Source organism: Tauraco erythrolophus, chromosome 1 (assembly GCF_009769465.1).
Source record: "Tauraco erythrolophus isolate bTauEry1 chromosome 1, bTauEry1.pri, whole genome shotgun sequence".
NCBI classification, from domain to species: Eukaryota; Metazoa; Chordata; class Aves; order Musophagiformes; family Musophagidae; genus Tauraco; species Tauraco erythrolophus.
Genome location: NC_141465.1, coordinates 130753360 through 130762803, shown reverse-complemented (window position 1 = coordinate 130762803; position 9444 = coordinate 130753360).

Genomic DNA, 9444 nt, shown 5'->3' with positions numbered 1-9444 from the left:
ATACAACACAGCCTTATCAGACCAACTCCCAAAAGCAGCCGTTCAGCTCATACTGCTGAACAACCATCATGACAGCTCTCCTAATAGATAGCTTTGCAAGTGTACCCAGTGCTACACAATAGGTGAGCTGTGCAACACAAATTACACTGAGTTATGTTCTTTCTGCAGATGACTATAAAATTATATAGGGCTCTCTCCAAAAGGGACTTAACTTGCTTACTGCAATGAACACAAATGCGTGGCATGAATCATGAGGACAAAGATGAAACTGATTCTTAATAGCTAATTGCTTCACAGGGGAGAGATCACCTTTGTGGGGAAAAAAGGGCCTGTAAATTTAATACGAAGTCGATGCCTCTTAAAGTCTTCATATAGAACTGAGGAGAGGATTACTTTCCTCATACAGTATTCTATGTCCTTTCTTCCTAATTTCTTGCATGTAAGCTAGCCAGCTGTTTTCCAAGCTCAGGACGTATCCTAACTGCATCTGAGTTTCTTCCAGGACATAGTTTCATTCTGTGATGCAACATAAAGTCAAACAGCTCCAAAATGTCATTTTTCTTAAGTACTTGTACTTTTCTTGATGTTCTTTTAGCCATATTAGGGAAAATCTGTACACTGCTCTCTCAAGCTTGAGTGTTACTCATGGTTACCATTTCTGTGTATGACCATGTGAGAGGAGGGACAGCAGCAGAACATGACTCCCAGGGGCTACAACCATCATTTGAGACTTCTATTGCCCCTCTGTACTCTGCAATCCCATGTCCAGAAGGTGGGCTCAGTCACAGTCCAAAAGAGAGGTCACAGCACTGGAGAAGAGTCAACCATATTGTTGAAATTTCTCCAGGTCTGTCAAGTCAGGCCTCCTCCTGAAGGTGACAGGTTCCTGTCTTATCACGACGAACTACAAAGGTTTTCCACACCTACCTTAGAGTGGCCACTGTCAAAATACACAGAATTTTCCCAGCAAGTCAGTGTGGCCCAGCACACTGGAACCACTTCCTTGCAGGTACTCTACCAGCATTGCAACACAAAAGAGAGTTAGCTTGGGATTTGCTTTTTCTGTCCACTAAAGGAAATGGTGACGACTGAGCTGTCCTCCCTTTCAACCCTTTCTTTTGCACACACACACACACACAAACACAAACTCTTGACCAGCTCATCCAGATCACATCCAAACATTCCATCACTCAGGCTGGTGCAGAGGGAGAACATAGGTAGGAAGCAGAAGAGCCTTGATCTTGTCTTATCTTCATCAGTCACTGCTGATACATCCAGAGATGCTGGTGCTTTAGGAAGAGCTACAGCAGCTTTCTTCTTCTGGAAGCAAAAATGATCCAGACACTGAGTCACATTTTTTCCCACATCACTCTTGGCCTCACACTGTTATAAGCCATGTCGTTAAAGAGTAATGCATTTATCATTATTCTTCTAGCTCTGGTTATCTGGTTGGGTACAGTATGAAGATTCCTATGTCGTCACAAAAATCAGCTGCTTCTCTAAAAAAAACAGTTTCCTTTAATGACCAAAACAAAGACCTGACCCGAATTGAACTGGAAAATCTATCAGACTTCTGAGAAATAAAAATAAATAACCTCAGTTGTCAAGGAGTAAAGCAACTCCAAAATTCAGTACTCGGTTTTGAAATTACACACCATCTGCTGTTGCCAAAGACTTTTATATTTAATATCTCTGAGTCAAGGGATATGGACTATGAGACCAGGGGAAGGAGCAAAAATTACACATTGGTGAAAGTGTTTCAGCAACACCAATATCTTTCAATACCTTTTGGGGGACGCTGACACTGAATACAAACTTTCTCTTTATTCTTCCCTTTAATAACAGCAATTACCGCAGTTCCAGCTTTCCACATGGCACAAGGGCAGGTATGTTGGCATAAATTTGGGTAATCATGGAAAATTTCTGTGTAATCAAGACACATGAGGGATGTGGCACTGTTTCAGATGGTAGGGTGCATTACTGAGAGTGGACTTTTATGAGAGTCATCTGCTGACAATTAAACTTCACAACTCCCTCTAAGTGAAGAGGGACTATTCCCATTTTGGATGTGGAGGAACTGAAGAAAGATTTTAGTATAATCTGCAGAATCAGAAATCAACATTTCGTGTTACTAGTACAACTATTCCTTTCACTAAAGAAAGCTCCTCAAAGATTTTTACTATTTGCCACCACCACCACTTCTTTGCTCAGTTTTCCAGTTGATTATTTTCTTTGAAGATTCCTGATGATTTAAAGTCATGTTACTCCTTTTTACTTTCACATAGCCATTCCAGGAAGAAGGATATAAGCCTGTTCACAGTATGAACCTGCCATGTATAGAAGCTTCTCTTTTGCATATTGTGAATGGACTTTATTTTTCATTCAATTCATTTTCTTAAGGTGAAGAATGTTTCTGCCTAGTCTTGGATTCAGCATGAAAAACTATTTGATCTGCAACTCTCCTTTTATTCAGTTGCATTAAAAGGATGCACTTCCTTAAAAGTGGTCTTCGTATACACACCAGCTCAGGAAGCTCAGAATCAATCCATCATTTAATCACATTTAAAGACTGTTTGCTCTCTGTCCTGCCATAGCTCTTTTCTGCTACTCTAATTTATCCTTTATTCTATCCTGGTGGCAAGTCTTGTCAACATTATTGATGTCACTAGAGCTATTGCATGAGTACTTCCATATTGGTATGAATAAAGGGTGATGAAGCTGGACGTAAGGGAATTGCACCAGAACTTGATCATGGTCTCAAGAAATATTCCAGTGAAGCAGTAGCCCTGCTTAATCCGTGCTCTGGAAACGGGAAAAAAAAAAAAAAAACATTACTTCAGTTCATTTGTATGTGTGCCCATCATTATACCTTAGTATTATTTTTAATTAAAAGTGGAAACCCATAGAAATCTGCGTAATCCTTAGTTCATCTGGATACAGCATCGGAGAACAAAGGTGACCTCTTCCTAAAATTATTTCTCCATTTGTTGTCTACAGTGATATTCTTCATAATTGTGTTCTATTTCACTGCCTGAGACTAGCAGAGAAGACCTCGAGAAAAACACTGAATTGACTGGAGAATAATCAGATCTACGCTCTGTAAAAGAAACGAACATTTAACCATTGCTATTTCCTCAAGAAGAATGAACTCTTTGTAGACAGAAAGTGTTGCAATACACAGCTTTAGAGCTTGTTACTCATGAAAAGAATTATCTTACAAAGGAAACACTAAAGCAGCATTCACAAAGGCGACGCTTCATTTTTAGGAAGGTCAGTTTGCTCAGGGCAAAGTCGCAAGACATTCTTTTCCAGCTTTTGTAGGATGATATATCACCACATCAGTCATGCATAGAAACCGTACAGTTAGGGCTTATGTGCCAAGGGGAGATAATCTAGCCAAATCCCCATCGGCAAAACAAAACAAACTAGATAATAGCTCCAATCTCTGCGCAAAGCCTACAAACCTGACTGCTTTTCAGAGCTCTATAAAACAGATGCAACAAGATCCCGTGACCAAAGAAAGAAGACAAATGGGGTACGTATGTTTTCCTCTGCCAGAGAAGATCAAGAAAAGTATCTGTTGATGTAGCATTTCAGTAAGTAATTTCTATGTGCAGAGGCAGGGGACCAACCACAGGGATTTAATGACAAAGGAGTACCTGTTTTCCTCTGCGTATCAGCCAGAGCTGTGGATGTTGGGGTAGGACCTGAGATGAGGACACAAGTCCATAATGAAATATTTGTGTTTTCTTTCCAGTACTCTCACTGTTTAGAAGCCATACGTCTTTCATTTAACCCTGACCTTTCCATCTATAAACTACCTGCAAACAAATACATTATTCACATAGAAAGTGATTCTTGTCCCTCGAATTGGAGACAATATGCTCACCACAATGCCCTCCAATAGCTGTAGGAACCCCGCTTCTTGAGGTCTATATGAACACAAAATAAGAGTCTGCATTAAGGCATGTTGTTGGCTCAGTGTTGTTGCATTTTGGACAGCACAGTTGGGAACCATTGGCACGATCATCCAGAAAATTAGAAAAAAAAACCTACTTTGGGAGGCATTTGAAATTCTAGATGAAGATCCATACTCAATATTCTATAAATATTAGTCCTGCATATTCTGTCCAGTTGCCTAATTTTGTGTGGACTCCATCACCTTCCATGGCAAGCTCCACTAGTCTGTCTGCAAGTATGGTGATTAGGTCATATGTGCCTATTTGGGGATAGGTTTCATGTTTGTTTTGGGGTTTTTTGGAGGCCCTCAGACCTTTCAAATCTATCTGAAAAGATGCAGGTAGTGGTGTTGACATCCTTAACAAAGCGCTGTGAATACAGTAGGGAAGAAACTCTACAGTATCACTGTCCCTATAGTAAGAACTTAGTTTTAATATTCTCTTTAGAGATGGCCATAAGCATAATGTGAGCTAAATCCAGCATGTTGGTTTGATGTACAAGAATTCCATAAAAAGGCTTTCCAAGGTTGGAAACATACAGCTAAGCAGAAGCCCAAACCTCTCCTAAGGCTGTCACTTTTTCTGACAGGCTTTGGAGACTGATAGAGTCCAAGGTACAGACAGTGCGCTGTGGTTTTTCTAAAGTGTATTTGTCTTGTCTGTGCCCCTGTGTGGGCTGAGAGTTTTCCAAGATGATCTTCCAGGTCGAAGTTGAGATATTGTCTCTCCAAGAACATCAAAACCTGTGATAATGTTCAATTATAGTAGCTTTATTTCCGTTATGTCTAATGTCTCATGTAGGTAGAATCGATTTGTCTTCTGGATACTTATGCACGCAATAGTACAGTTATTCAATAGCTCCACTCTGCTTGGCTCAGAGAATAAGCTTCTTGCAATACGTGCCTTGGCCATTAAAGAGCATCTTTATTTGAAAAAAAAATATTTTTAAGAAGACAGGGAATATTTCTACACGTGTTTTCCAGAACCAGGTACTCCTGGTGCCCTTCTAGCATCAGCTCAGAGCATGCTACATCCTGCACAGAAAATTCTCCCTAGAAGATAACACATTTGTCCAGATATTTCAGAGATACAGTTTGCAGCTTGTCAGAAATATCTCAACAGAGAAGTTTTGTCAGAAAAAAGCTGAAGCATCGAAATCAAAACTTTTCACAATCATCTACCTGTTTTCATGAAACATTTGGTCAGGAGAGGTTCCTCACCTGCATGACTAAGGTTTTCGATGAAGAAAAGGCAAAATAAGTTTTGTCATTTTTTAATATGGTCAAGACCTAGGATTTGACCTTGGCTCACTTAAATGCCGAACACATTTAGCTGCTATTGGAACACAGCACCCAACGGGATCAACACTTATTTAGTTATTCACATACAGTTAAGCAACTCCTGCTGAAGATATTGTTGAGCAGGAGTTCAGAAATCCACAAGTTAAAACAACAATGTTTTCTTGCCTGTTGCTCAAATGGCAGCCTCAAACATTCAGAGGAGGTATCATTACCATCTTTGTCTACAGTCAAGGAGTGGAGGTAGCAAGAATGCCCAGATGTCATTTTTCACCCTTGAGCACGTTATGGAGTTCTTTGCCTCAAAAGTGGTTCCCAGTTTGCATCCACAATACAATGTGGACTGGAACCTCTCATGGGCTCCAAGTTAAATCAACCACCCATGCACACTGCTTCACTTGAAATCTTTTTTGCAAGCAATCGAGCAGGTGTTCCTGGTAGAGGAACTCAGGAGATCCCAATGCCTAGAGCATACCTGCAACACAGTGTGGGTGGCCCCAGGCCTGCTCCTGTCCCATCCATCCTTGGTAAGATAACAGCAGGCAGAAATGACATCTTTCCTTCCAGAGATGCCAGAATCTTTTCTAGGAGGGTCTTAGGCTGCCTATTATAAGGGCAAAAAGTATTGGCAGCCACTCAGAAATCAGGTTGAGGCAAGCTGCCAGTACAGAAACCAATGCTGTAGCTTATAAGCAGCTTAGAAGTCAGAGAGAACAACAGATACTGCACAAAAAAATGAGAGCACAACAAAAACACAGATGCTTTATGTGGCCTGGAGGGTTGGCTGCCATAACTCCACAAAAGCCTGTAAGGAAGTCACCCAGCCTAACCAAAGTCTTTCACAGCTGTGGACTTCACCACTACTCTTGCTCACAAACTGATTTTTCAAGGCTCACTTGCATCCTGTGCTTTCCAAGTGGTATTCACACATTACAGAACATTCCTGCTTTGGAGAGGACAAACACAAGGACAGCACTAGAAATGCGCTTTCTTGAACAGAAAAAGTTGTTTTTCCTAGACTGGGCAAAATTTGTTAATGTGGTATTCATCGCTTCCCCTACATATAGCTGATGCTTAAAAGAGGCAAGTAGAAAACGAATAGCCAGCAGATCCTTCCAAATAAGTTGGCCATGTTTTCTAAAGTGTCCTCTGCTATTTCTTAGCCATGCTCCAACTGCGGCACAGGGCGAAATGTTCTGTACAGATAAAGTGTCAAAAATTGCTCTGAACCAATCTCCGTATTCAAAGACATGTTTTCCTTTAATTTAGCCATTCTGAATGGCCTCCAGTCACTTGAAGACTTTGAAAAGCACCACAGACGTAAAGAATTACAGCATTTGCTTTAACCATAGAAGCAATTAACTCTCCAGCAGTGTGGAAAACAGCTTTTGAGCTGTATTTATTGATGCATAGATTTCACTGTAGTGTGATATTTGAAGACAAATTGCTGTGCCCATAATTAAGACCGTTGAGGAATTGGCAGGTGAAATATAATGATGAAAGACCAGCTCAAAGGGCAAGTGAGTTGGATTGGTCAGGATGATACAATCTATATGACCTCGGTGCCCTATTCCTGCTCATTGATTTCTCAATTAAATATAACTTTTATTCAATCAGTTAGAATATACTGCAGGTTATTGATGCACTGCTAGTAGGAAAAAGCAATGAAGTAAAGATAAAACAGTGGGTGAGCACTGTCTCATTTTAACATTTTATTAACCTTAATGGGGTCATGATGAAGATGATGTTATTCATTTGGATCTTTTTGTCCTTTTCTCATCTCTATTTTCTTCTTTTAGTTTAAAGTGAACTTATTCTGACCAACCTAGGGCAAACAAAGCCCACCCAGCCCTGGGAGGTGTAAGGCCCTTTTGCTCTCCTTTATCTGAACAATTCTAAAATTCCATCACCAGTACTGTGCCTTCACCCCATCTCAGCTAGATGAGAGACAAACGAGGAAACACACAGAGACAATGAGAGATGTAGAACAATTTCTGTACAAGGAGAAATTGAATAGACTAGGACTTCAGCTTGGAAAAAAGTCAGAAGAACGAAGCAATGATAACGGTTTATGAAATGAAAAATTACATGGAGAAGGTGAATAGTCCTGTTTAGCCCTGCTGAACTTAAGGCATCATCTGCAGAAAGGAGCTGGAAGGTGAGCTGGAAGGCCTGGAGAAAAGGATTTCCAGGAGAAGTATACCCTCATTTGGGATAATTTGGCTGGACCAGAACATTGCCAGAGGTTTGTGTGAAAAATGCTTTTGACTAGCTTTCATTTAAACTATTATCAGGTTTGCATGACAACTTGTTTCTGGTTTATGTTGCTATTTTGAATCAGACTCTTGTGCAACTGACTCATCATTATTTTTTCCAGGAGTAAGGTGTCAGCTTTTATTTATCCTTGCATCATAATATATCTTTACCTGTTGTAATACAAATTCAACATTCTGCCTATTAAGGAAAATTAGAATATTGTGAAACTTTCACAGATTTGCTAGTCAGATAACAGTAGACTCAATAGAAGAGCAGTTACTCACTTTCACAGCATTTCACCCACGAGCTGGGAAGACACTTAACTGAATACTACCATCTTGCTTTTATTCTGGTGTACTCCAGCTTGAAGGTGAGGAAACATCTTCTTTGTAGCCAATATTAACTCCCTTCCAGATAGCAACATTTTCAGAAGATCATGAATATTGACAGAATATGCATAAATCCCAGTGTAACACATAAATGAATTACTTTGTGCAGATTGCTATGTCCTAAGGACCCGGTCTGTCAGGAGTTTACCTCTGTGCACCAGGAATAACAGGTTTGAGGTCAATAGGACTGCATATAACAGATGAGATATAGAGTGGGGACAAGCCAGGCCTCAGGGCAGTGATTTATTATGTGTCTAGGCAACATGTAAAACCAGTCCTTCTGTTCAGGAAATGTGGATTGTGAGATCCATTGAGTTTGCTGTCTATTGAAAAGCAGCAAAAGTGGACAAGGAGAAACTCTTTCATTCTGTTCCCATCCCCTTTCTCATGACAACACACACACCTCTCTCATATATCTGTGGAAACCAAAGAAAGCTCTATATGCCTTGAAGAACAGACACGCACAAACACACAAAGTCAGTATAAAACATTTTGCTTTCAAGCTTCACTAAGAAATAGCAGATCAACAGCTTGGAGCGTGGGTAGGTGCCCCTTCACCTGATAATGCAAATGCCCTTTCCAGGCTCTTCCATTAAGGACAATGTCTTCTACCAAAGCTGACTCACTGTCTAGCAATGATTTTTTCCACTAGACTCCATTTTCACAATAACTGAGAAATCTACGCATTTGTCCTTACAGCTCCTTGCTGAGGTACATAAATAGCATTACTCCCAACTTCACAGAGAGAGAAAGGTAGAATGAGGCTAAATAATCTGATCTAAGTCCTAAAGGAAATGAATGAGAAATGGGATTTTGACAGAACTGGATTTGTTCAGTCTTATGGAGGAAGGCAAACGGGAGACATCATTGCTGTCTACAGCTACCTAACGGAAAAGTGTAGAGATGCTGGAGCCAGACATTTCTCGTAGGTGCACAGTGATAATACAAGAGTCAATGGACTCAAGTAGAAACAGGAAAAATTCCAATTAGATACAAGGAAAAACATTTCACCAGACAGTGGTCAAGCAATGGAAGAGGGGGCCAGAGAAGTTGTTGAGTCTTCATCCTCTGTTTTGAGATTCAAGTCTCAAAATGGATAAAGCCCTGAGTAACCTGACATGGCTGAGAAGGAGTTTGGACCAGGTCACCTCCAGAGGTCCGCTACAACCTACTTGATTCTGTGAGCATCCGAGCAAGGATGGAGACCCAGCAATTCTGCGCTACAGACCAATACTGTCTATAATCCATCAGGCATCACCTCCCTGTGCAGAGGGACCAGGAGGCTCCCTGAAAGAACATTAGTAGTCATTATTTCTAAGGGTATTACACTGACCAAGTTATTAATGGATTAGTGCAATACCTGAGATCCTTCCAGAGTTAAATTCAACCACAAATGTACCACCAAAACTCCCAAAATCATGTAGGTCTAGATTTGAACTGCATAATGCAAGAAAGAAGACATAAACTGAACTAATAGGAAGTGGCTATTCAGCACTTGAAAGAAATGAGCACAGAAATATTACTTCACATGGTTTTAGGAAA